Here is a 27824-nt window from a genome sequence, read left to right on the forward strand (position 1 = left end):
CGACAGAATCAAACCCTTTCTCGTAATCAATGAAAGCTATATATAAGGGTTGGTTATATTCCACACATTTCTCTATCACCTGATTGATAGTGTCAATACGATCTATTGTTGAGTAGCCTTTACGGAATCCTGCCTAGTCCTTTGCTTGACAGAAGTCTAAGGTGCTCCTGATTCTATTTGCGATTACCTTAGTAAATAGTTTGTACGCAACGGACAGTAAGCTGATCGGTCTATAATTTTTCAAGTCTTTGGCGTCCCCTTTCTTATGGATTAGGATTATGTTAGCGTTCTTCCGAGATTCCGGTACGCTAGAGGTCATGAGGCATTGCGTATACAGGGTGGCCAGTTTCTCTAGAACAATCTGTCCACCATCCTTCAACAAATCTGCTGTTACCTGATCCTCCCCAGCTACCTTCCCCCTTTGCATTTCTCCCAAGGCTTTCTTTACTTCATCCGGCGTTGCCTTTGGGATTTCGAATTCGTCTAGACTATTTTCTATTCCATTATCGTCGTGGGTGCCACTGGTACTGTATAAATCTCTATGGAACTCCTCAGCCACTTGAACTATCTCATCCATATTAGTAATTATATTGCCGGCTTTGTCTCTTAACGCATACGTCTGATTCTTGCCAATTGCTAGTTTCTTCTTCACTGTTTTTAGGCTTCCTCTGTTCCTGAGAGCATGTTCAATTCTATCCATATTGAACCTATGTCAGCTGTCTTACGCTTGTTCATTAACTTCGAAAGTTCTGCCAGTTCTATTCTAGCTGTAGGGTTAGATGCTTTCATACATTGGCGTTTCTTGATCAGATCTTTCGTCTCCTGCGATAGTTTGCTGGTATCCTGCCTAACACAACAAAAAACAGCTACAAAAGTCAACACAAATTGCCCAATAAATTTTTTATTGAGAGCACTCAACGTTAATATTGTTGTGCAAGTGTTGAGCAAACTCAATTGCCTTTGAAAATTTGTTCAAGTCCGTTGTTTCACCGATTCTCTAACAATATATCAATGGTTAATCAACAGTCATTTTTGTGCGGGTTGCTCGGCAAATAAATCAAGCTTCCTTTCAATATGCGTAAGCCGTCTTCATTCATCCCCCTTCATCGACCTCAATTAAGCCTAAACCTTCTCAATTCACCTTAACCCTTGTTACTCCGCCCTAATCCTCCTTCATTCACTTTAATGTACCGTAATCCACGATGATCCTCCTTAATGCACCCTAATTCACATTCACCGGCTTTAACCCACCCTAATCCTCCTTAATCCAGCATATTACTCATTCATGTATTTTAATCAACCCTAATGCACCACAATCCTCCCTAAGGCACATAATCCACCTTCATCCACCCTAATGCACCTTATCGGCCTTATTCCTTCTTAATCCGCCCTTATCCTCCCTAATCCACCATAACCTTTAAATGCACCTTAGTACACCTTCATTCACTTTGATCCACCTTCATCAATTTCAATCCACCTTAATGATCCTTAATAAAGCCTAACCCTTTTAAATACACCTTAATTTTTCTTAATCCGATCACTAATAAAAGATTACTTAACTTTGCTAGCGAGTAATCATCTCTTATGCATGGCTGCGTATGCTTTGGTTGGTGTCCGGCCTTCTTTCGGTCACGTATTATTTTCTGTATCTCAGAACGCGACCTTGAAACAGAGATCAAAGGCTTTCGCTTAATAAGCCACACACAAAAGGATGTGCCACAAGCAATACTAGATAAGGCGCACAAAGTAAAGCAACTTGTGATGTGGCAGAAAAATTGTCTGAAGTATTGGGGGCGAGCAGTTACGGAGTCGCCATCTGTCGGAAGCGCCTCCGTTGCGTAGTATCAGGGATCACGCGGCGCGCTCCTCATAGGTTTCGCTTACGGTGCTCAGTAAAAACACCACGTGGCAGCCCTACTGGACATTTACGTAGGAACTCTCAAAACGAGGGAAGTTCTTGACTGTCGATATAATAATTTTGCGCAAACTGAAAGCACAAAATCGTTTACAGATGCTATCCCTTTACCGAATGCGTACAATTAACGCCACTGCTCGTGGTCACCGCGATGGAGTCTCCCGAACCGGCTTCTTGCGTGAAAGGTAGGCAAATGCTGAGAGTAAACTATGTGAAATATGTTCTTATAGTGGGCTGTCTGTGTAACCAAATGGGCCATAACAGAATGAAACCTGAATGCAGTGATCGCACGGGTTCGCGGCGATCGACTGCGCATCTGCATGCATGTCCGAGCCCAATGTTTTCATTTCGCTGTGAGCGCGTTTTTGCACCATGCCGTGAGCTTTAGGCCACAGCATGTGAGCATTTGACAGTACACTAGCAACCATTGCTGCATGGACGCTATCATAACTGTTCCAAAATAATTTCGATATAGAGACTTCGACGCCTATGGCGACATGTGATGTGCCGTTGCAACGATTCAATATTTTTCTGTCTTCTAACTTCTTAGATATATCAATATTATTTCTCAAGTTGCGTCGCACTGTGTGTTTATCGGTCTTTCCAGCGTGCGATTACCCTCTGCTTCTTTTTCGTAATCCAGTGCGTTAATTTATAACAAACATGACCATATGTCAGGCCTTTTTTGATGCGCGTCTTACCGCTCCCTTTCCGTTCCAGTGAACTTGCCAGTATCTAGCGTCTACAAGTTCATAGACCAAACCGCCATGACATTAGCCGGGTGTGGGCGAGCGTCTCAGTGCGCATTTCCTGCTACTCACCAAACATCGCGCTGTCCCGGTGCCGTAGCAGAAAGCATCCTCGCATCTGTGCTTGCTGCCTAATCGAGTTGTAGACGATGGCTGTCCGCCGGTTCTAAGTTTCGCCAGCCAAACTTCACGCAGCTCTTTGCCCTGCGGCTACCTGTGAATAAGGCTGATACCGTGCTCCATTGTGTACGTCCGGCACTGTGGCACCAAGCAGTAGCCTACCATGACGCAAGCCTCCAAAGGCAGCCACTACCTATTAGAGTACTTTCAAATGTTGTCAAGCAGACACCCAAGGCGGTAAAGCCTCACCACTTAGTAAGAAGCGCGGCGCAGGTGGGACTTTAAAACTTCGTTGTCAGTGCTTCGGCGCTTCCGAAGCAGCCAACGCAGCCGCTGTGCCCATCCCTCATGCCACGTCACGCTGACGGTGGCGCCAGCTTTTCCAGTGGTGGAGCTCGCCCCCAACAGAACTCGTCTCAAAGCTCCTTTTACATCAGTACATTCAGTTCATGCCGTTTTAAGAAAATACCAACCACCTCATAAACGTTGCCTTCAGCGTTATCGATGCTGTTATCAGTATTTCTCAAAATGTTCAACATCACTGGGGCGTGCAACTGGCCCACAATAGCGCGCCTCCATTGAATGCTGCAGCCCGTCCACGGGAGCCCATGGGAGCCCAGGAGAAAAAGGGTTCTGTGCGCAGCTGGCGGGCGAGGAGAGTCGAGGAGGAAAGCGCCGCGAGGAGGAGAGTGTCGCTACTTTCAAATTATCAAGGGGTTTTAAGCCGCGATCGTCCGTTGCCCTTGCGCCCGGTGGACCCCGTACACGTCGAAGATACGTGCGTCTAAACGTCGTACAAAAATTTCTCACGTGACCTAAACCTAGGTGCCTAGGAACAGGATCGTTTAGGGACTTTTGAGAAGGCGCGACGATATGGCGCCAAGTGATGCCGTGGCGCCAAAGTTGGTTTGTGGCGAGTTGAATCTTCGGCCCACGCCGACCGCTGGTCGTAATATGCCTCCGCAGTAGGTTCAGTAATTGTTGGCGAAAAGTCGTGCCGCAGTAGTTGTGTGGCATGTCGGCTTTGATCTCGGTGAACTCTGGTGGTGTGAGACCCATATTTCTGAAGAATTCAGTGGTGCTGACGATCGAAATATTGAAGTGGCGTAGCACCTCGGCAAAGCAATTTGCGAACCGGCGCTGTGCAGCAGCGTCATCACATCGCACATGCACCGTTACTTGACGGGCGTCGTATGCCGATGTATTGTACGTGTTCTTCGCCACAACTTACGTTACGTTAATAATATGCTTAAGGTGGTGTTTGCTAACAACTGTACATGCGTCCTTGAAATAGGGCAGCGCATGTTTTCAATCGTGTTCAGCGCTAGTGCACCATCTGTGACTTCATGTTATTTATTTTATTGTGGACTTTACGACAGTTATTTCGTAGTGCTGTGAAATTAACGGAGCTTTTGTGACGTCACATGGTCTGCCAGAATTCCGCGAACTAAAATGCAGAGTAGGTGTTTAATATTATTCGTACTAATGGCGCGATAAACACGGTGAGGTGGAGCCTAATACTGTGCCGTTTTGTTCAGCTGTATCTCTGCCCGTTTTTCGCGCTATTAGCTTTAGCAATAGGATGCGAGCTTCTGTGTAAAGTTGGGACGAATGATTGTGTATATGTGCGTCTTCAATAACTTCACCGCAACACTTGTGTAATGCGATGAAGCAAACTGTATTGCGGTGACGGGATGTGTGGCAGCCCTAGTTCCAGCTTTGATGTCCCCGTTACCCTGAAGCTACTGCCCCGCCCGCTTTACTATAATCTCAGGTGCTCTTGATCTCCCTATTTCCCGGTATTTTTATTAGCACACGCTGAATGGCCCCACCGCAGCACACATGTGTAGTGAGGTGAAGCTTATTAAAGTTGCCAAATGCTTCGACAGTGTCAGACCTAACAGTTTTAGAATGACATGGCCAATACAACAGGCCAGATCTTCACCTTAACAATATTATTAGGACTATCAAACTAATTTTACAGCACAGAAAAACAATGTAGACACCTCAAGAGTATATTAGCAAGTAATACTGGAAGGCACAAGTCTAGTGGCCAAGGGTGTGGTGAATTGCTTTAAACACTCAACCGACACACCTTAAGCCCTTAAAAAATTCTAGTCTATTGATGCAGGTTGATCAGACTTACTGCGATATTGGTTGCGTTACACTAAAAATAATATCGTTGGATAAGAAGATGCAAGTGACTCGTGTGCTGCTTGGTTATGCAAACCACATGGGTCCCAGAACTACGCAAACAGGGTTCTTGTTTACGCAAGCTGCTTGCGTCCACTATTCTAAAGCTCTCAAATGTCAGCAGTATAAAGAGGGGCTGTAAAAATAGGGCTTTGAACTCCCCAACTCCAATTTTGTTTCTTCTATACACATACAACCTGAACACTACGCTGTCGTGAGAGCATCTGCCTAGCTCATTGCCACATTTTGCGACAAAATCCGTAATCACTTAGTTAGAGTTGCCTGTCCTAATATTACTAAAAAAATTCTTTAAGCAGTTCATTTTTTAAGCAGGAAGCGTGTCATGACCAACTAGAGAATTAACCACGCAATGAGCTGCTAGAATTAACTAAAAATCAGCAGTCTTTTGAAGTCAGCTTTATTTGCAACTCCTAAAATTGGCTGTTATTGAATAAGGAGAAGGAAAGAACAGCTTAAATGAACATATGTCTGATCAGAAAGTTGTGGTGGTGTGCTGCAGACTAAGGCAATGAAACGAAGCCGTTTTGGCATTGGTCTACCTCTCTCCCAAAACCAGGCACCGCAGCCGAGGGGACTTGACTTGGCTTTGACATCTTCAGGTTTCTTTCCAGAGCACAGAATACTCAGTCAAGGTGAGCTCAATGCACATCACCCACATTGAGGATGCAATGACGTACGGCCAAGAGGACGCCATCTTGACGAAGCAGACACCACAGATCTCAAATTAACAAATGACACCAACTATCCCAACTGCCACACCCTCCATTAAAACCAGCATGGGCAACTGGGGCCTTTATCCAGAGTGTCAGTGCGACTCTTTCCCAAGAGGCAGCGACCATTATCCAGTTTAACACTTGGTGTAGAGGTGAAAATGTGCCACATTCGCAACATCAGGGTATCAGGCAGGGACCATTTCCGTAATGCACTTGAGTCTGCAGACTGTGCAGGTGTTGAAGAATCGCTAGCAATACGCATCCTTTACAAACTGCAAAGAGAGACATGCGATTTAGAACTTACTGGGGCAGCATCCAGCCCTGACAAGCACCTGCAGCAACTTTGGGGTGAGGAAGCCAAGCTGCATACTGCGTACTTAAATTGTCGCTACGCGCAACAAACCCTGATCAATGTTCTGCACAAGATGAGCAGGCAAGATGACATAGTAAGAAACTTAGCAGAGACTAGTGGATGGACCAGTGCGTGTCACTTGAATGTATAGGTCTCAGTAAGATGCGACACATTATCGGCTAAAACAGGATGAACCAAATACTCTAATACTATTGAAAACACGCTGCTCAATCTTCCGTGCACATCTGAATAATTTGAGGAACAAGCTGCAGATGCTTTCCCCAACCACCTCTCAGTGACTGACTGTCACCAGAGTTGTAATACGCACTTTAATGACCACTTGCCAAGGGAGGAATGTAAAGCCTCTTTACGATGGCAGAACCTGTTGTTGCTCTCGAACATGTCAACCCTTAAAACGCACATGGCAAAGATGGAGTCATTTTGCAGATGTTGAGGAATCTTGCTGAAACGAGGAAGCAAGCACTATTCCTTGTAATAAATGAAAACTGGAATATTGAAATTTCCCACACGGTGGAAACACTTGGCCATGATGCCAGTACTGAAACCAGCCAAGAAACCTGACACCATAGCCAACCTTTAATCAGTCTCTCTCACACTGACAGTGTACAAATTGACTGAAGGAATATGCCTCGCGAGGCTGAACCATGGCATGGGAAAGACAGGACTATTTCCACCTGTGCCAGATCGGTTTCTGGCCTAAGGTTGACACATGCGACAATAGTCTCTTTCTGCATCAAAGCTTCGCCAATACCAGCCGTTTTGGAGGGAAGATATATAGGTTCTTAGTCACAGTCGAACCAAGAAGAATGTCGAGCACAGTCTGCAACCAGGAGGTACTGGTGGCCTTTCGTGAAGCCTGCCCAGGCATTAGAGTTGCCAGTATTGCTAAAACCTCTTATGCAACCAAATGTTTGAAATATGAAGGTACAGTAAACCGCCAAAGACGTTTTACCAACTGCACAGGTGCAAATGCACGTAAAACCCGGACCAGCACATTTGGTTGCTGGAGTGATTCGCTGATGCGCTAAGAAGGTGACGTAACAGTTAGTGATAAGCTATACCAAAATGTGCAGTAAGGCTGAAACAGATGAATTTTCTCCGAAGCAATATCAAAAGCTCATCTTTTTTTTTTCAGGAAGCCACTCATGTGCTTTAGGCAAGTGTTGACTGGGTTGTATAAATCTGCATAGGCAAAATGATACAACTAGATACAGCTGTTAAGCGCAATATTTTTTCTGGGCTAAATTCTTGCTCCTTGAACTCATTCGAGATCATTAACTGTAGCGCCAAAGTAGGGGAGCACAGCCAGAACAGAGGCATGTGCTTGGGCTTATGCCAGTCTTCTTTACAGCAATAGCTGACATGGGCTAACTCCCTTGGTTTTTCTGATGGGTACTGGTGTTGTCACTGGAATTCCCAAATTTCTTGCTAGAATACTGCAAATAAAGTCCTCATTGTGGGGCGAGGATTCAACCCTCTGATCAAAAGATTGGCAGTCCATAATTCTATATTTCCGCCACTCCGCTGAAGGTACAGCAGTGGTGAATACTGATCCTGGAGAGCGCAATCAAGCCAACAGGTGCCATAATTGGCTAACACCTGCTCAATGTTTGCGTGCTGTATGTATAGCTGGCGTCCATGCCTTTATGTTCTGACACATCACCTTTCCACTTACGAAGGCAGTCCTGTGTTAATTTTTCTTCTTACATGTAATGATAGTGATTGGGTGCATCTGCTTCATTAATATTCTTCTACTGCTTGGCTTCTCAGATTTAATGGATGGGGCCGTTGGTGTCTCGTTTTCCTCAAGCACAGCGCGAGACCTAGCAATGGGTAGCCCAAATACAGATTTGAGAAAACCAAAACAAATTCAGCAGTAAGAAGTTAAGGGTTGTTTAGGTGGAGACCAGTGGCGAAGTCCGGATATGACAGAAGAGGAAGAAACGTCTAGTCGTTCCACTTCAACACTGGGATGGTACAACTCCCATAAATAACTACGACTCGTACCTAATTTACTTCTTTAACAGAGAACTGACTTACATTGGCAAGTGTTCACTTCAATAAACACAGCTTGAAGCAAGCTTCCTGTGCATATTTCCCCAGCTACTGCATCATTGTTTCACATTACGAGTGAAACTGCTATTTTATTTCTCCCAACTTGCCCAATTTTGTGTTTTAAAGTAGGATGTTCGCAGTGCTATTAGGCAATTAAATACTCATGCCTAGTAGTAGAGAAAAAGAATAAAAGTAAGAAAGCAGTGGCGTTTCGTGCATGAACTATGCATACACCTGGTGCTCTTATGGCCATTTTTCCCTATCTACTAAACCACTCTAAACAAGAAAAGCTTATACAAAATTATTGTGCAAAGTCAGACAACAACTACACCGAAGGTATCCTTGGTAAGCAAAGTATATTTCTTTGGTGACATTTTCTACGGCCCTGCTATTGGGCTTTCTTTCCTGTTCAGCTGTTCATGAGAGTGGCTTGTTGGGCTAGTTGGTACATGGTTATCTTACGAGAATGACAGCAAACTGGAGGGTAGAAAAAAAATTAAGAGACAGACGTAGACAAAGAGAGAGGACAGTGGCTCGATTAACAACTGATCTACATTCATGAAAACGACATCCCCCGAGTCCGTACTGAACATGCGCAGGCACAACAAAACAAAAACACTCTCAACACCTTATCTATACACGTCTACAGTTATCAAGAAATAAAAGCTCTTTCTTGGTTAGGAACACAGATGGCGCGCTTACATACTTCTCGGAGCCAAGTTTATAGATGCGATAGGATTCAATCAGCTCTCTTTCCTGCTGAGTCTTAGCCTTCGCAAAGATTGAAACGTCACTGAAGAGAGGGTTACAACCGCACTCCTTACAATGCAGCGGAAGATTGCCTCCTGTGCCTGTTGGTATTAGATCTGCATGCACACGCATGCGATCGTTCACACAGCAACCGGTTTGCCCTATGTAATCTCTACCACATTTCAACGGACTACTACTGTACACTACACATGTGTCGCACGTGCGGTGCTTCACGACATGCTTGGTATTGCACGTACTCTTTCGCGAACAGTGCTGCGAGACCCTCATGCAAATTTTTGAAGCTTACAAGGAGCAGAACAAACGAAACTGACGTCTTTTCTTGCCGCAACCTTTTTCAATCTTTGTAAAATGCCATGTACATATGGCATAACCACCAAGTACTTTTTTATTTAGTCTCGCACTTCGAGATCCCCCCTGTTTTTCGTGTTCAAACACCTGTACACAGATTCAGCCACTGGAGTGATCAAAGTCTGTGGATAGCCTGCCGCTAACAGTCTCCTTTCTTGCTGGGTGGCACTGTCTTGCATTAGATGTGAACAACTCTTATCCACCGCATTCGACAAGCACAAAGAGGCTATGGCACGCTTCACCAGTTTCGAGTGAGTGGATTGGTACGGTAGCAACGTCTTTTTATATCTTGTCACATTCGCTGGGCTAATAGTGATGATGATGTGTGGTGTTTTATGGTGCAAGGGCCAGGTTTTGCCAAAGAGCGCCACGAGAAGTGGTAATGTTGACGATGTATGATGGATGGCGTGCACAATGAATTCCTCATGGTAGATGTTACATGGCTGTAGAAGGGCCGAAAATATGTAGCTGTAAGTGGCGTAGAATATATAGTAGAATATATATATGGTGATTATGTGTGGTGTTTTGTGGCGCAAGGGCCAGGTTTGGCCAAAGAGAGCCGTGACAAGTGATAGTGTTAACGATGTATTATGGAAGATGTGACTTGGCAGTAAAGTGGCCTAAAAATAGTCGCTGTAGAGTGCGTAAAATCTACATGCTATAAAATTCTGGCGATGAATAATGACGAATGCTTTGAACATTAAAATCCATGGTAAAAGAATGATGCATTGTTTAAAATACGCGAGTTGTTAAATTGCTTACAGCCCTACTGCCTCGCCAGAGCCCTTGAACCACAAGGGCCTAGAGGCATGTGATATTGAAAATAATTATCGCAGCGGCATCCTCTGGAGAGAGAAAGCGCTACGAACGTGTGGGGCTAATAACATGCAACACAACATGTTTCAAAAAACCTAGGACGGTGTTGGTGTCAAGGAGTGGTTCTGGACCCAGTAACATAACAGGATAAAGGGGGATGTGGTGCCGGTATGCTAAGAGAAAATGTTTTTTTTTTCTTAAGGATTCGGCTTCCCGAATTCAGCTTTAAAGTACAATGTGTGTCCTCACGTACACACATTGTACGTGAGGACACTCCAGTAGGACGTGGAGGACGGTCAGCCTCTCCCCGCATCTACCACAGGTTGGAGGCTCGTTTCCCGTGAGTAAAAAGTTGTGTGCCAATAGTGTGTCCTATTCTTAGACGGTAGAATAGAACATCTGTCCGGCGGGTTTTATGCGAAGCATATTACGAGAGCTCAACCCAGCTCCTCAGGCGCGGCGGTGTCGCCATGAAATCACGTGACACCGTGACGTCACGACAGAGGAGAAGTGGCTTTGGCTCAACTCTTGCAAGACGGGCTGGGTGGGAATCGAACCAGGGTCTCCGGAGTGTGGGACGGAGACGCTACCACTGAGCCACGAGTACGATGCTTCAAAGCGGTACAAAAGCGCCTCTAGTGAATGCGGTGTTGCCTTAGAAACAAGCTGTTTCTAAGGCGTGCGTCTCTTGCTCAGGCGCACATTTCGTTGCCGCGCCGAACGCTGCTTTGCTCGACGCTCACCGCGTCCAACGCGGGGCGCGTAGTCGCTGCCCTGTAGCCCATTGTCTTACACCCCTTGGCGGGTCGACGGGAACGCTCTCGCGTTCCACTCTTGAAGGCGAAGAAGTAATGCATGAGTTGTTTCTTCGTCTAGCCGAACCAAATATAGCCAAGCAACAGCAGTTCACCAGGCTAAACAGTGGTTCAACAACTAAAATAAAGGCTAGTATGCTTCGCATCCTGGGCTTAACCTTACCTAAGCCACAGCCATTTTTTGTTACAGGAGGCCAGAAACCTAATTGTCGCTTTATTACATGCAGTTTATTATTTATTTCTTCAACCCACATGCGTTGCCAGTGGTTTCGTAGTTTCCTCCTTAAGAAAGGCTTCAGGTTTGTGACACGGACCGAAGCAGTAGGATTAACTGCATGCAATGAAATTGATGTGGCCATCTGGTCGGCTAGAACGTTTCCCTCGATGCCCCTATGTCCAGGCACCCAGCATATGATCACATGTTGGTTAGATATATAAGCTTTGCACAGTGCGGAGTAGGGTTAAATAAATACTGGATTTTTGTGATTACAGAAAGACATCAAGGCCTTCACAACACTGAGGGAGTCCATATATATAACTGATTTCTGGAGTTGTGATTTATTTATATGCTTTACGGCCAACAGCATTGAGTAGGCCTCAGCCATAAAGATACTAGTTTCCGGATGCAGTACGTCGGATTCTGAGAAGGACAATAGGACACCTCGTCGTGTGACTTTGATGCGTCTGTGTAGAACTCCGTGCAGGAGTATTTGTGCTGGAGTTCCCGGAAATGCATCTTGATTTCAATCTCTGGAGCATCCTTTGTGACTTCCATGAACGATATATCACATTGTATGAGCTGCCACTCCCAAGGAGGTAGGAGCTTGGCTGGATGCATTAGGCGAAGCTCGAGGAGTGGAATGTGCATTTCTTCACTAAGCTCCCTCACACGCAGCGAGAAAGGCTATCTTACGGAGGGACGATTGCGAAAGAGTGTAGCATATGTCTTGTCATTAATGGTATTAATGCAGGCATGTTGAGGATTTGAGTGGATTTTCAGAAAGTATGTTTGGCTGATGTATGTTCTCTGCACATGAAGTGAGCACTTATTTGATTCTACATATAAATTTTGTATGGGACTCGTTCTGAAAGCGCCAGTGGCCAGTCGGATTCCTAGATGGTGGATCTTTAGTGCGCCTGGGGGGGGGGAGGCAGAGTGATAAATCACGGCGCCATAGTCTAGTCGTGATCGAATGAGGCTTTTATAGAGATTCATTAGGCACTTCCTAACACTACCCCACGTAATCTGGGATAGAAGTTTGATTATGTTCATTGTATTTAGACACTTTTCTTTAATATGTTCAATGTGGGGGACGAAAGTGAGTCTGTAGTCAAGTATGACACCTAGAAATTTGTCTTCTTTGTTTACAGGTATCTGTTGTCCACACATTTCTAAGCAGGGATCCGGAACCAGGCCTCTCTTCCTTGTAAACAAAACACAAGAACTCTTCTGAGGATTGATTTTGAATCCATTTTTCTCTGCCCACCCTGACACCTTGTTCAAACCATGCTGTACCTGTCTCTCGCACACTGCGAGGTTACAGGATTTGAAACCTATTTGAAAGTCGTCCACATAGACGGAATACAAAATTGCCGGTGGTAAGGAAGCACGAAGTGTTGTCATCTTAACAATAAAGAGTGTGCAACTGAGCACGCCACCCTGGGGTACACCGGTTTCTTGTGTAAAAGGACGTGACAGCACATTGCATACTTTCACCCGGAAGGTACGATTAGACAAGTAGCTTTTCATTACGTTTAGCATATTGCCATGAATGCCCATTTCTGACAAATCTCGCAAGATTCTGCAGCGCCAGTTCGTATCATACGCCTTCTCCATATCGAGGAATATCGATAAGAAGAACTGTTTGTGTACAAGCGCGTCACGAATATGTCCTTCAATACGTACAAGATGGTCGGTTGTGCAGCGCCCTTCTCGGAAGCCACACTGATAGGGATCAAGCATATTGTTTTGATCAAGGAAATGGATGAGTCGCCGGTTTATCATTTTTTCAAATACCTTACACATGCAGCTTGTGAGGGCTATCGGGCGGTAACTTGCCACTGAAGAAGGGTCTTTCCCTTGTTTCAAAACAGGTACCACAATGGCTTCTTTCCATGTCATTGGAAGGTACCCTGCGTACCAGATGGTGTTGAAAAGTGCAAGTAGTGTTACTTGCGTGTCATTATGTAAGTTTTTGATCATTTCATACATGATTCTATCGGATCGCGGTGCAGAGCTCCTGCATGCGCTCAAGGCAGCTCTCAATTCTGCAATACTAAAAGGACGGTTGAACCGTTCATTCTGCTAACACTTTCTTATGAGTGGCTTGCATTCTTCTATTTATTTGTATTTGCGAGAGGGTATTGAATAATTGGTGGAACTCGACACGCTCTGAACGTGCTCCCCAAGTGAGTCTGCCTAATCTTGCAGTGTGTCGTCTTGTGTATTTTCCAGTGGGAGTGAATACGCTGGTCAACCTCCAATTCTATTTACCAAATAGGCCAAATACCAATAGGCCTATTTACCAGATGAGGCCAAAGTCTGTTCCAGACTTTGGCCTCATCTGTAAACGATTCAATACTCGGTAAAACGTTCTGGCAAGTTTCTCTTCTGGCCTGCCTGCGGGTTCTACTGCCTTGTGATTTTACTTTTTGAAAGTTGACAAGATTTTCTGCAGTGGGCGAAGCGCGCATCAACCCCCACACTTTGTTCCGATTTCTACGTGCGATTCTACATTCATCTTTCCACCACGGGACGCGCCGTCTGCATGCCAAGCCACTTCCTTCAGATATGCATTTAGATGCAGCCTCTATTATGAACGCTGTAAAATACTCCACAGCAGCATGAGTTTCTAAAGAAGACATATCAGCCCATGAGATGCTAGTGAGAGTTCGAAATTTCTCCCAGTCGGCTGTATCTATTTTTCACCTAGGAGCTTGTGGAGGAAATTCATTTTCTTTGGATGTTCTTTGCAGTACGGGGAAGTGATCGCTCCCGTAAGGATTGCTCGTAACTTCCCATTCGAGTTCGGGCAGTATAGACTATACTAAGATCTATTGACGAAAAGGTTCTGTTTGCATATGTGGGCTCTTTCTTATATAGAAGGCACGCTCCAGAAGAAAAAAGGAACAGTTCAAAGAGACGACCTCGCGCATCAAAACGAGAGTCTCCCCACAAGGTGTTGTGTGCATTGAAATCGCCAAGAACAACATAAGGTTCTTGCAATTCATCTATGAAGGACTGAAATTCAGGTTTGTTTAGTTTGTAATGTGGGGGTTTGTAAAGTGAACAAATAGTGATGAGTTTGTTTAGCAGGACAACTCGAACCGCCACTGCTTCGAGGGCCATTCTTAGCTGTAAACGTTGACACGCTATGCTTTTTTGAACTACAATGGCGACACCACCCGATGGTGCGATAGCATCGTCGCGATCTTTGCGAAAAGTAACGGGCTGTCGGAGAAAATGTGTGTGTTTTGGTTTTAAGTGTGTTTCCTGTAAACGCAGCACTTTTGGATTGTGTTGGTGGATGAGTTTTTGTAGATCATCAAGGTTTCTAAAGAGACCTCTGACGTTCCATTGAATGATTTGTGTATCCTTATTTAAAGAAAAAAATGGTGCTGTGTTTACGGAAACGGAGGTGATGCCTTAGGTTACAGAGCTCTTTCCAGGCCCTGTAACGGGGGTTCTACCCTTTCTGGAGCGTTCGAGGGAGCCTCGCTGCTCCTTAGGCGCTTGACGCGCCGTGAGGACAGGTGTAGTGTTTATTGCCTCTTGTGAGGCGCAGGACACATGCTCTTGCGAGTGAGATGTTGTCAGGGAGGGTCCTGCCTTGGAGGGCAAGACCCCTGCGCCCACCAGCCCGGAGGTCGATGGGGCTCCCTGGGAGATTTGGCTGCGCCGGCCGTTGCCAGCGCTGGAAGGAACCTGGGAGGTTGAGGGAGTCTCGGCTGCGCCCACCTTCGGGGTCGATCGTCCCTTCTCCTCGGTTGACGGAGCAGCGCTAGCTGAAACCACCGCGGGAGAAGGTGTCGTGACTGCCGACTCACGGCTTTTGGGTCGGACAGCCACCGGAGCACATCATATTGACCGCAACTAAGACGGGGACAGAGGGAGAAATCACATAAACAGCACGGGCTGCTGCCCACGGGCTGCTGTGAATAAAACAGTACCGCCCGTGCTGTTTATGTGTTTTCTCCCTCTGTCCCCGTCTTAGTTGTGGTCAATATGATATGCAGTAAGTACCAACTAGGCCAATGTGAAGTTCTTTTGAAGCCACCGGAGGCCGTTGTGACGCTGCCCCCTGACGCGCCACTTCGGCAAAGCTTTTCTTTGGCAGGTATGCTACCCGCCTGCGTGCCTCCTTGAATGAGATATTTTCTTTAACTTTGAGTGTTACTATTTCTCTTTCTTTCTTCCAGGATGGGCCCGACCGCGAGTACGCGGTGTGCTCTCCATAACAGTTTACACAGTGGAGAGCGTTCTCGCAAGTTTCAGTGGTGTGTTCTTTGGCACTGCATTTACCACCAGTTTGGCGGCCGCGGCAGCTCGCAAGCTGTGACCGAGCGCTGGCATTTGAAACAACGGAGTGGGTTTGGCACGTACGGCCTAACACGGAGCTTGATGTACCCGGCCTCGATTGACTCGGGCAGGACACTTGAATTGAAGGGTTTATTATGTGTTTGGTCGCAATCTATTTACCGTCGCGCCTCACCTTTATTCTTTTCACATTGACAACATTTTGCTCACTAAATCCCTCCAAGAGCTCTGCGTCTGTCAGCTGAAGCAAATCATCGTCTGAGACAACGCCGCGGGTAGTGTTCATAGTGCGGTGCGGAGTCACTGTCACTTGAACGTCCCCAAACGACACGAGACTGGGTAGCTTTTCAAATTGTTTGAAATTCTGGAGCGCCAAGTGGAGATCGCCACTTGCCATCTTTGTTGCCTTGTAAGCTTGACGAAGAGCCTCAGTTAAAGACTTTGAAACTAGCAATGGGGAGATTGTGCGTACTTGTGTGTCTGACTTTTCCGACTGAATCACATGAAATCGTGGGAAGTTGGGTCTTTCACGACCAAAGAACATGAATACATCTTCGGTGCGCCCTCTTTTCTGAGGGTGATCAAGGAGGGGTGGGAAGGAATTGGCCATAGGAGAACTTAATTTTCGGCAATAACGCCAGCCACTCACCGTGGAGCCTTACAAGGGGACGTTACAGGGACTGTAAAAACAGGTCCTGCAAAAGCCAGCTGCACGTTATCACTTTAACCAAATATGAGATATCCTAGGTTGGTTATTCACACAAGGTTAACCCTTGCTTCCTGGAAATATTGGACGTAAACGGAAGCTAGGAGAAGACAGGAAAGATGAAAAAGTAAGAGAAAGACGAAGGCTGGGGGGAGAGAGAGACAGGAAAAGGCAAATACCCATTTTCCCCGGGTGGGTCAGTGCGGGGGTGCCGTCTACGTGAAGCCGAGGCCAAAGGGGTGTGTTGCCTCGGCCGGGGGGCCTTAAAGGTCCGAACACCCAGCATCGGCTCAACCCCCAGGATCCCCTTTCACCGGACACGGCTAAGCCACGCACGGTTAAACGGGGGAGGCTCAAACCCTCGTGTGCTCGGGTACGTGGTGTCGCAACACACCAAACGCCTGCTGACGCAGACGCCCCTGCGGGGTGGGCTAATAGTCCCTTGAGTGTGAAAGATTAGAGTCAAATTTAAAAACCTGGTGGAATTTTCTTGTGTTGCCTCATGCGTGAAAGTAAGATGTCGAGAGAAATGCTGAAAAGCTGATAAAATACTGCAAATGATATCAATGAGACAATCACTTTGACATTTAAGAGAACCAAGAAATCGTCGACATATCTAAACACCCGGGCAACACGGTAATCGGTAATGGCGTCTGACAGAGACTTGTGGAATTTCGCTAGGAAAATATCACACAGTACCGGCGCAACACTGGACCCTATACATATACCATTCTTCTGTAAAAACATCTTGCCAGCGAATTTAACAAAAGTTGCCGACAAATAAAAAGATAACAGTTCCATAAAACTCTTAGTCGAGAGGCCACAACTACATTCAAAAGAAGTCTCTCCTTGGTGTTCAATAGCTTCCGGCACTGCCACAAAAAGAATAGTACAGTTCTTCAATCTCCACAGAAATCGCCGTGTTCGCTGTTAGCACTCTCGATCTCAATGCGTCGACCACTACGTTTGAACTGTCAATGCCGTATGGGTCCTCAGTGGCAAGGGCATTCAAGGAACGTTGCGAGAACCTTCCAACAGCCTTCTCTCATGAGCCTTCTTCTGTCACTATGATTCTCATACGGTAGTCAGGCTTGTGCCTTTTTAGTTTGAAAAACGCGGAAAGTACATCACCCTTGCTCTTCTTAACAGTATTTTCTAACAACTCCAGGTTAGGCCTCTTTAGCAACTCCAAAGCACTTCTTTTCACTTTTTCTGGTTTTACACACACAGCCTTGTAGTTTTTCTCCAAAGCTTCTTTGACTTTCTTAGTGAACGAAGTAGTCAAGGAACCCAAGTTCAAAGGACCCAAGGGACTGGTCAAGGGACCCAAGTTCACCTTGGCACCGAGCTTGCGTGGTCACCAGCTTCTAGCCACTGTCCCGGAGATATCACGAAAAGCGCCTTCCGAGCAGAACGGAAGGTGCTTATCGGAGGGTATTGAACAAATCCAGAATTCAGGACCTTATCGTGATCCCTCGGAAAAGCTCATGCGGCCTGTTGTACGTTTCTTCGTGGACAATGACCTTGGAATTCTGCAGTCCGATAAGGAAGGTGGGTTTGTTGTCCTCCCGAATGCCCTGCAAGAAATGCAGTTTGGTTTGTCCTGCGCCTTATAAGCTTGGAAAACTTTGCATGAGGGTCTTGCAGCACAGTTCGTGAAAGAGTACGTGCAATACCAAGCATATCGTGATGCACTGCATGTCCGACACATGTGTAGTGCACAGTATTCCGTTGAAATGTGGTAGATATCACATAGAGCAAACCGGTCGTTGTGTGAATGATCGCATGCGTGAGCATGCAAATCTAATACCCACAGGCACAGGAGACAATCTTCCACTGCATTGTAAGGAGCGCTGTTGTAACCCTATTTTCAGTGACGTTTCAAACTTCGCGAAGGCTAAGACTCAGCAGGAAAGAGAGCTTATTGAAGCCTATCGCATCTATAAACTTGGCCCCGAGAAGAGTGTAAGCGCGCCATCTGTGTTCCTAACAAAGAAACAGCTTTTATTTCTTGATAACTGTAGACGTGTATAGATAAGGTGTTGAGAGTGTTTTTGTTTTGTTGTGCCATCGCATGTTCAGTACAGACTTGGGGGACGTCGTTTTCATGGATGAAGATCAGATCCTGTCTCTTTGTCTGTGTCTGCCTCTTGATTTTTTTTCTACTCACAAGTTTGCTGGCATTCTGCTAGAATCACTGTTCAGCTGTGCAGGTTCATTAAGAAGTGACGAGACAGATTGACAATTTTAATCATTGAAAGTCTTAGTGAAACCTTTCTTGGGTAGTTTTTTGGGGATTTCAGACTCTGCACATTGCATTTTCAGGAATGCTTTCCTTGGTTTTGCTTTTGTTTCAGTTAGTTTATGGGGAGGGCATGTAAACATCTTTTACACCATGTCAAGTATGCGGTGCCATAGAGTATTCTTGGATGGAGTGTTGCCCTTTCATTCTGTGCACTATAATATCTGTTTTCTGTGTCCAAGGCTGTTTTACATTTGAGCGTAGCATTTTGCCAAGCTTTACCTCTGTCACCCAAGCTTGAAAGCTTGCTGCCCACTGCTGGTGGCATACTTGCACATGACATTTTTTTTTTCAAGTAAAAGAAAGTTTGTCACTTATCAGGGTGCGTTTGGCAGGCATTCTCAGATCATGAACAGCAGGTTGCCATTATCGCTCAAGAGAAAAGTATACAATAGCTGTATCTTACCAGTACTCACCTATGGGGCAGAAACCTGGAGGCTTACGAAAAGAGTTCTACTCAAATTGAGGACAACGCAACGAGCTATGGAAAGAAGAATGATAGGTGTAACGTTAAAGGATAAGAAAAGAGCAGATTGGGTGAGGGAACAAACGCGAGTTAATGACATCTTAGTTGAAATCAAGAAAAAAATGGGCAGGGGCCGGACATGTAATGAGGAGGGAAGATAACCGATGGTCACTAAGGGTTACGAACTGGATTCCAAGGGAACGGAAGCGTAGCAGGGGGCGGCAGAAAGCTAGGTGGGCGGATTTAAGAAGTTTGCAGGGACAGCATGGCCACAATTAGTACATGACCGGGGTTGTTGGAGAAATATGGGAGAGGCCTTTGCCCTGCAGTGGGCGTAACCAGGCTGATGATGATGATGATGTGCACTGGTTGTCTTTGTTTTTTTTAATTAAAATTTGTTGCCTATTTTTGCTTTTTTGATGCATTTAAGGTTAGGAATGGCTATCATAGTTGACATCATTTAACCAAATTGCACACAATATGAATGATATATACTTGAAGTGTATTGCCACCATAAATATAAGTAGAAGTTAATCATTCACAAATATCGCCTTTGCATGGTGCCACAGTGATGGATTATGGCTATAAGGCACCAGCGCTGCAGGTAGCGCTGCTTTTGCAGAATATTGTTCAACTCTAAAAACACTGCTTTCAAATATCGTTCTTATGTGCATTTGTATAGCTCAGTTCTTGTGAACAACACACATCTGGTGGAAGAGTAGCTTGCACCTGCAGTTGGGGCAATGAATAGCCAAATTTCTGCCCGTTTTCGTGTTATTAGCATGTTAGTAAAAGCAGTCGTTTCAATAGTGACCTGTTTGCCCAGTGTAGAAGCTGCTGCGAGTTGTCAGAATCTTGTACGCATCTTCAGCTTTGCAGGGGGACACAGCACCTGGCACATAGTTTGTCAGAGGCCGTGTCTTCGGGGCAAGTTGTTTACTCACTTGTAAAGGGAGAACAAACCTTGTTGGATATGAAGTAAACCGCCTGTACACTCAGTGGCCTTATTCATATTGTGTGACATATGTGGTTATAGCAACGCTCGCTTTATGTAGTCCTTGTCTGGCAGCAGTCTTGCTTTTGAAACACTCGGGATACCTTTCAGTAAGCTGGATAGGAATAACACTGAAAACACTGCAGATGTTAATCGTCGCACTTATCATGCGAAGCTTCATACTGTATAATGAGGGCGTAACTAAATGAGGGTGTTCCTCAAGGCTTTCTAGCACATGTCATGAGTTTGGAGCAACATGATGTACAGCACTTTTTTATCGCATGCTATAGATTCAACAAGTGTGGCCATGGTTGAAGTGCAGCGCTAGGTCAAGAAAACAGATATCTATTAGCAGCACCCTGGTAAAGGAGAGGCTGGGAAAACTAGTAGGAAGCATGTTGAACATCTGGTAATGTCGTTTACCCGGAAGTCGGCAGCCTCACCCTATCTCTACCATACTAACAATTACATTGTTACAACAACTACACAATATAAGTATCTAGGAGTTCTATTCATATCGAATCTTTCTTGGACAGAGCATATCACGTCCGTTTCAGCTAATGCCTCCCAATCGTTGGGGTACTTGCAACGCAGCTTAAGAAATGTTCCTTCAAATGTTCGCAAGCTAGCTTACCTAACTCTCGTTCGTCCCAAGCTTGAATGTACATCTCCCATTTGGTCCCCTCACCAGAAATGCCTCATTGAAATGCTAGCACGGATCCAGAACAGAGCAAGCCGCTTCATCATAAACGATTACAGCTACCAGTCTAGTGTAACACAAATAAAACCTAAGCTTTCGTTACAATCCTTTAACACTCGCCGAGACATTGCCCTTTTATCACTGTTCTACAAATTCCTTCACTCCACTCGAACACCCGAAAGCTTGAAACGACCCCACTCCACGTCACATAGGCTTCATAATCATTTCAGCTATGCCCGCCTTTACTGGTCTACAAAAGCATTCCATTACTCTGAACGACAGAAAGCTGAGCTAGTTGGTAAGCATTCATAATGCAAAATAGAAGTGAGGCGCGCAGACAGGACACAAGAGTAGAGAAGAGTACAGGCGTTCGTGTTGTCCACTTCTCTACTCTTGTGTCCTGTCTGCACGCCTCACTTCTATTTTGCATATTGAACCATTACTCTGCTCTTCCTCGTGCAATCAAAATATCGAATTCGCTCCCGGACAGCATTGCATGCCAGTCCAACTACGATTCATTCCTGCTGCCTTGACTGAATTCATGACTAAATAAATAAAGAAATGTGAAGTTTTACGTTTGTCGCACAATGCTTTCTATACTTGCACTATTCTTTACAGCTTCCTGTCGCATTATTACCGTTATGTCGCTATGGTTTACCGCTCCGTTGGAATGTCGCGTCCGTAACTCTTCTAGCATTTTTTATTCATTATTACTGTTTAACACACTGATATTGTTAATTACACATCTTCACTGAAAACAATCTGTGTGATTTATTCCTTCTTATTATATTATGTTTTCTTCTTTTCCGTAATGTGAATCGTGAACTAAATAATTCTTTTTTCATCTCAGTTGCACTTCCGGTTGTAGGTCGTAAACAGATGCGGTTTATAGGTGTCTTGTATTCTATGTATTTTCTGTGTACTGCCCTCCTTACTCAATGCCTCACTTTGAGGCCTGTAAGGTATTTTTAAATAAAAAATTAGTATACCTTTCAGCAAGCTGGACAGGAATAACACTGAAAACCCAGCAGATGTTAATCGTTGCAATTATCATGCGAAGCTTCATACAGTATGATGAGGGCGTAAATAAATGAGGGTGTTCCTCAAGGCTTTGTAGCATATGTCATGAGTTTGGAGCAACATGATGTACAGCACTTTTTTGATCGTATGCTATAGATTTAGCTCGTGTGGCCTTGGTTGAAGTGCAGCGCAAGGTCAAGAGAACAGATATCTATGAGCAGCACCCTGGTAAAGGAGAGGCTGGGAAAACTAGTAGGAAGCCTGGTCAACATCTGGTTGACCCTGTTGCTGGCTTCATCAGGCAAAGTGGGAAACAAGAGAAGGAAGTCATCAACACATGAGAAGTTTTTTGCATATACACATTGATAACGTTCTCAGGCAGGTCTCCGTTATAACACGTCAAGTCAGCCTGCAGGCTATGTAGGACCACCTACATATGCCTTCTGTTCGAACAAAGAACTGCTCATTGTAACTGACGAGGATGGAGCGGACGAAAAAACAAAAACAGCAGCTCTATTAATCTGCTTTCATTTGTATCTGCAGTGTTTTGTAAGTGTTCACCGCCATACTCCCCAATGCTTTCTTGGGTGACGCCAGCAAGGGCCAGCTTGAGGCAAGGGGTAATAGACGTCTTTACAAGCTAAATATGCATGCATGCATGGACAGCACTGTGTGTCCAAAAAGTAGGCCCTTCACAGGGGCACTGAAGAAGGTACAGATAATTGACAGTGGGCAAAGAAAAGCTTCTCTGCTACAAACACCCAACACTGTTGCCATGTAATAGCCTCTGAAACAATCCCTCTGAAAGAGGAAATCATCGTTGTGCATCCATAAAGAGAGCAGACAGGCAAAGCCCTATCAGCAATTCTGCCAGCTTCAAAAAGCCCACTTCGCACATCTTGAATGGTTCCTTCTTAGACTTTGCTGGGTGCAAGCGTTCTACTCTCCAAAAGTTGTGATTGAGAGCACTGTTGGCATGGTGGCAATATAGTTCAGAAGCAATTGCAACAAACCTCTTCCTAGTTGGTCTGGAAGCTAATGGTGCTCATGGAGCGACACCATGAGGCAAGCAAGGTGGCTGGATGCCTCCAAGCTCTTGTTCCTTTATCACATTATTCTGTTAGTAACAACTTTGAGACCTCAAAACCAACAAGCACAAGTTCGGCACTCACGTGGTTACTGTGGAGGATCCGTAATAAAAAGCACAAAAACAGAAAGCTGAAGGGAAAGGATAAAGCACCATTTAGCACTTAGTATTGCTGCAGCCCACCCCTTTTTTATTTTGTTTGGTCGTGCCATATATTATTTTACTGTAGATAGGCATGAACTTCTCCTGCGCACAGCTTACTGCCGAGAGCATAGGTGATGTTCCCAAGCTCAATCAGTGCCTGATTTTTATATACACTATATGCTGGCTCAAAGAGGCTCGAAACACTTTAATGGAAGCTTCTAGTAGAAAAGGTGCCTGGAAAAAAAAAATGCTCCGTTTCAGCTGCCTTAGCAACATCTTGTCCCCTTATTAAAATTGTGCTTCCACATCAATTTCAGCCCTCCAGTTTACACTAAAGTACCAGTGCACATATGAACAACGAATCATTTCTCAAAGAATATGTGCAGTCCAGCCAAATGCATGGACATGAATCCGCATTGTGTTCCTGCGTTGAAGGTGAATAATGTGTTCCATAATGGTGAATGTGTATTAGTAACGTTCCCTGCAATATGAATTTGTAATTTACAAAGAATTGTCGAAACTTACCACGAGCACAGATGCGCTTGCACATTATATCACAATTGAAGATAATGAGCAGTGTAAACCTATGTGCACTTCCCCTTTTAGTATGCTTTACTGCATGATGCGTATATCCACCCCTGTATTGTGGTGTAGCAAGCCTTAAAATAAACGTTGCATAATTGGGCTTTTTAGGATTGCCTTTCTTGCAATACTTCGATGTTTCGTGGTGAAGCCTTAGCAGTGTACTGTGGTGAAGCATACGAAAAGTGGAAAGGGGCCACTGTCACTGGACATAATAGGTGCTATTTAGTTATGCACTCGCGCACCCACCACGTCTCAGGTCGCCTAAGTGGACATACTATGTTAGGTGATAGCGGCTGCCTACCACTTCTAGGATGCTTCACCGCGTAACTAAAATGTACTGCGGCAAAGAAGCAGTGAATAAACAAATGGTTTTTACAACAGTACAGAAATAAATGCGCACTTCAGGAGAGCACGTTGTTGGGCGAGTCGGTCGTACATACTTAAAGAAGGGAATTGCGCTAAAAAAAAGACATGGACGAGATTGCGCCCGTCCATGTCATTACTCGTCCGTGTCTTTTTTAGCGCTATTTCCTTCTATAAATGCGCACCATGCATCAGTCGACCACACGGAAGAGCACCGAAACAAAAGGTAGCTGATTCAAACGGGCTGTGTAGCCCACTTATCAGCCGTAAAGGGTGTTATGGGTAATTCAATATTTCAGGCACACAGAAATATGTTTATATGTTTACGTTCCTACTCCTTGCGGGATAAGACCCAAGCAATTCCACAATAGTAGATAATTTACAACACAAACGCAAAGAATACAGATATATGCCTCGTTTTCAACTCGGTCGTCGTGCAAATGGCAGATAGCACGGAAAAACGTTTACATGCTGCGTGTGAGCATCGTAAAGTTCATATTAGGCAAGGAGCACACCACAATCCCGCGACAGCCACTATTGAGACCAAAACGGGAGCACGTCTGTGAACGCGCTAATGGAGCACCTAAGCAACTCTGCTGCTCCACCACCCCCGCTGCAGGGTTGCACTACTCGTTTGAAGCACATCAAATACATATTCAGCGCAGTCACATTTACATGACTTGTAGCGAGCAGCACATCCCTCGATATCCGTTAAGCAAAGTCGGACACGGTGACGCCACATCGCGGTTCGTAGAACCTGGCAGCCGAGGCACTAGGCCACTTCGACATTTCACTTGTCACTTCCTCAAGGAAGCACGGGTCACACAACGCAGATTCTGTACTGCCAGAGCTCCCCGAGGCCAAAGCCGCACTGCCGAACCACCACTGATCACGGATTTCCGCCAAGTAACACAGAACATACAACCAACACCCAATTAACGCAAGCACAATCACATGAGCAATGTTGAACAACGCGCGGCCTAGAAAACGATCAGGCCAAGGACGAAGACGCCATGGCGTCACTCGGCGCCCCTGTCGTGCCTTTTCAAAAATCCCTAAACGATGCCGTCCCTAGGCACATAGGATCAGGTCACATGAGGGATTTTTGTACGACATTTAGACGCACGCGTCGCAGATGGCTTTCAAATACAGCTTCCCGGGAGGGCGCGAGGAGGTGCACGAGACGCCCGGAAGAGCAAACGCTTTCCCCTGGAACCGTGCGCATGATGGAAGACGTCGCGCTCCCTCTTTTAATGCGACAGCGTTAAGGACCTCGTGTCGCAGAAAAGCCGGTGTCGTCGGCATCGGTGTCGGTGGCGTTGGCCATGAGCGATAAATCCCAGCAGGCACTTTATGAATAAAAAACAACTTGCAAGATGGGCTGGGTGGGAATCGAACCAGGGTCTCCGGAGGGTGAGACGGAGACGCTACCACTCAGCCACCAGTTTGATGCTTCAAAGCGGCACAAACGCGCCTCTAGTGAATGCGGTGTTGCCTTAGAAACGAGCTCTTTCTAAGGCTCAGGCGTGTGTCGCTTGCTCAGGCGCACATTTCGTTGCCGCGCCGAACGCTGCTTTGCTCGACGCTCACCGCGTCCGATGCGGGGCGCGTAGTCGCTGCGCCGTAGCCCATTGTCACCCCTTGGCGGGTCGACAGGAACGCTGTCGCGTTCCACTCTTGAAGGCGAAACTTAAGCGTCCTCCAATTTTTTTCTTGAGAGGTTGAGTCGCGATCGCCGGCTCGCCATTGTACTCTTACACTGGCGCATACAGCACACGGTGCGCGGAGACGATTTTATCGCCCATGGGCTTTATACGGAACCTCACGGCGATGGCACAAATGCGCTTGAAGTGTCCATATAATTGCTATCGCAATAATAATAAAAGCCACAAACCGATTGTATGGGTGTCTTTGTTTCACTTTGTGCTGTAGTAAGAGAGATGTATTTCTATTTCGTGTGCTTCTTCTTATACAGGGCAGTTGGGCGCGCAGACAGCGAAACTGTCATTTCCTACCGTGATCGTTCCAGCACGCGATCACGCTCTCTGAGCCGCTTTTTTCAGTCTTAGTGTTCGTATAGGACTGACTTATACAGCTAGTCAGGTGTTCTCGTTCACAGCGCGTATGCTGGCGCGCTGCATCAGAGAAAGTGCGCCGCGCAGCAAAAAAGGCAGGGCAATAAAAGGAAGGCGGGGCCCGTGAAGTATGCCTCACGTGATCTTCCAGATCCGGTATGGGAGAACGCAGGGAAGGAATTTCTCTTGCGCAGGCTAGGCGGGGGCGAGTGGTGAGAGCGTTATGTTGGCAGTTGCGCTCGCCTCCTAAAATCGTGGTTTCGCGGCGCTGAAATATTATTATCTCGGCTATTTATAAACCAATTTGACAAAGATTCTAGTGGTAGTACGCTCCTTAGAGGGTACGTAACAACTTTCATCAAGTAAAAAAATTTTCAATGTGGCCTGGTGAGGGGCCCTGTAAAACCAATGCAATAACAGCGGAAGGCACGCGGCACGTGCGCCGCTGGGTTCCTTGCAGCAACACCAGACAGCGCTCGACTCCCCGCATGCGCGGACCTTTTGAAATAGATTTACCGAAAAAATGCCGTTTGCGCTGAATGAGAAGGGACGAGGAATGAGGGGAAAGTTGATATTAACAAGGGACTGAGGCAGGTGTGCCATTTATCCCCGCTGCTGTTTGAGATTTACGTGGTACGGGTGGAACAGGCGCTAGAGGAAAGCGATATCGGGTTTAATCTCTTATACTATGATTAAAGCTCTTTTCATTCTTTATTTTTCAGACGGTTCCCTCCGGTGGAGCGCCCGAAAACCCAATTATGGACGAAGCCCTTCGTTCCAAAACCACACACAAGACGTTTAAGATAACTAGCGTGAAAAGAAACACAAAATAAACCGAAATGAAAAATTCGCAGCAAGAAACAAATACACGCAGGAATAGGACACTAGCGACACCACGCGGGTTAGGGCAGACCACGAGTGTATGCGCGTGCAGCAGTTCTACGTGGATGGATAGAGGCGGAGTGACGAAAAAAGCGGCGTTCTTCTCACCAAGATGTCGACGGCGTTGACCGACGAATGAGTGACCAGAGCGTAGAAGTTCCAGCTAGTGAAGCCTGCGCTGTTCAGTCTTCTCCGTGTCCTTTATTGCGCTCTTTACACTTTGGTATAAAGAACCAACCACCTAGCCCAACTCTCAGCCTTGTTATACTGCAAAGCCGCTGAGCGTTTACCCGTCCCCAGCATCGCGTCACCCCGCTCAGGAATTCACCGCATTGTGAGGTCCGAATCATAGAGACAAATCAGATTTGACAAAGAGCGTCTCCTATTGGCTTGTTCCCAGCAGGCTTCCCCTGGAAGGTATCATGTTAGTTTCTTCAAGGACGGTGGAGAGCCAACGAGGTGTCATAGTTTCTATGGCTAAAGATTTTGACGGCTCTTCCCAAGAAGCTGCTTCTGGCCATTAAAAACCAACAAGTGAATAGCGTTTGAGACAGCCTCGGTCCCGTGTTCCGCGCTCCCACGAAGCTAGACAGGTCCGATCGAGTCGTCCTTCTAAGAACTACGGCAGGCAGGGGCACACCGTCCATGACCGATTCCATCCCCTTGGCGAGCGTTTATATAATGAAGCTGCTACAAGACAATCAGCTTAATCTTCTGCACTCGGAGAAGGAACTGGGCTTTCGAGTTCTGATATATGACATTTATCACCAAAAAGCAGTTAGGGCTGTCATTGACAACTTCATAGCCAAGGGGTTAACTTACCATATCATCTTTGTTTTACACCGTTTATGGCGCAGTTTTCCCCTAATAGAGTCGTACGGGCAATTTTCTTGAATGAAATAGTTTTTTCAGCGCACCATAAAAACAGTGTTTCTAAGCGCTTATAGTGGCGGTTCAGCTTCGCTGTGAAATTTATGTTGAGTTTATTTTGTCATTAGTTTATTTCCTCTCCTCAACTTTTGGTTTTCAAGCAATCAGGTCTAACCATGTTAATCAAAAACATATTCGTGTGTG

The 27824-nt window shown here is 45.8% G+C and overlaps 1 protein-coding gene across 6 annotated transcripts in view; it reads right to left on the reverse strand.

Annotated features, from left to right (window-relative positions):
* LOC135908158 (cholinesterase-like) overlaps positions 1 to 27824 on the reverse strand; it is an 828064-nt gene that overhangs the window by 430986 nt on the left and 369254 nt on the right. The window lies entirely within an intron of this gene.

This window comes from Dermacentor albipictus, chromosome 1 (genome assembly GCF_038994185.2).
Source record: "Dermacentor albipictus isolate Rhodes 1998 colony chromosome 1, USDA_Dalb.pri_finalv2, whole genome shotgun sequence".
NCBI classification, from domain to species: Eukaryota; Metazoa; Arthropoda; class Arachnida; order Ixodida; family Ixodidae; genus Dermacentor; species Dermacentor albipictus.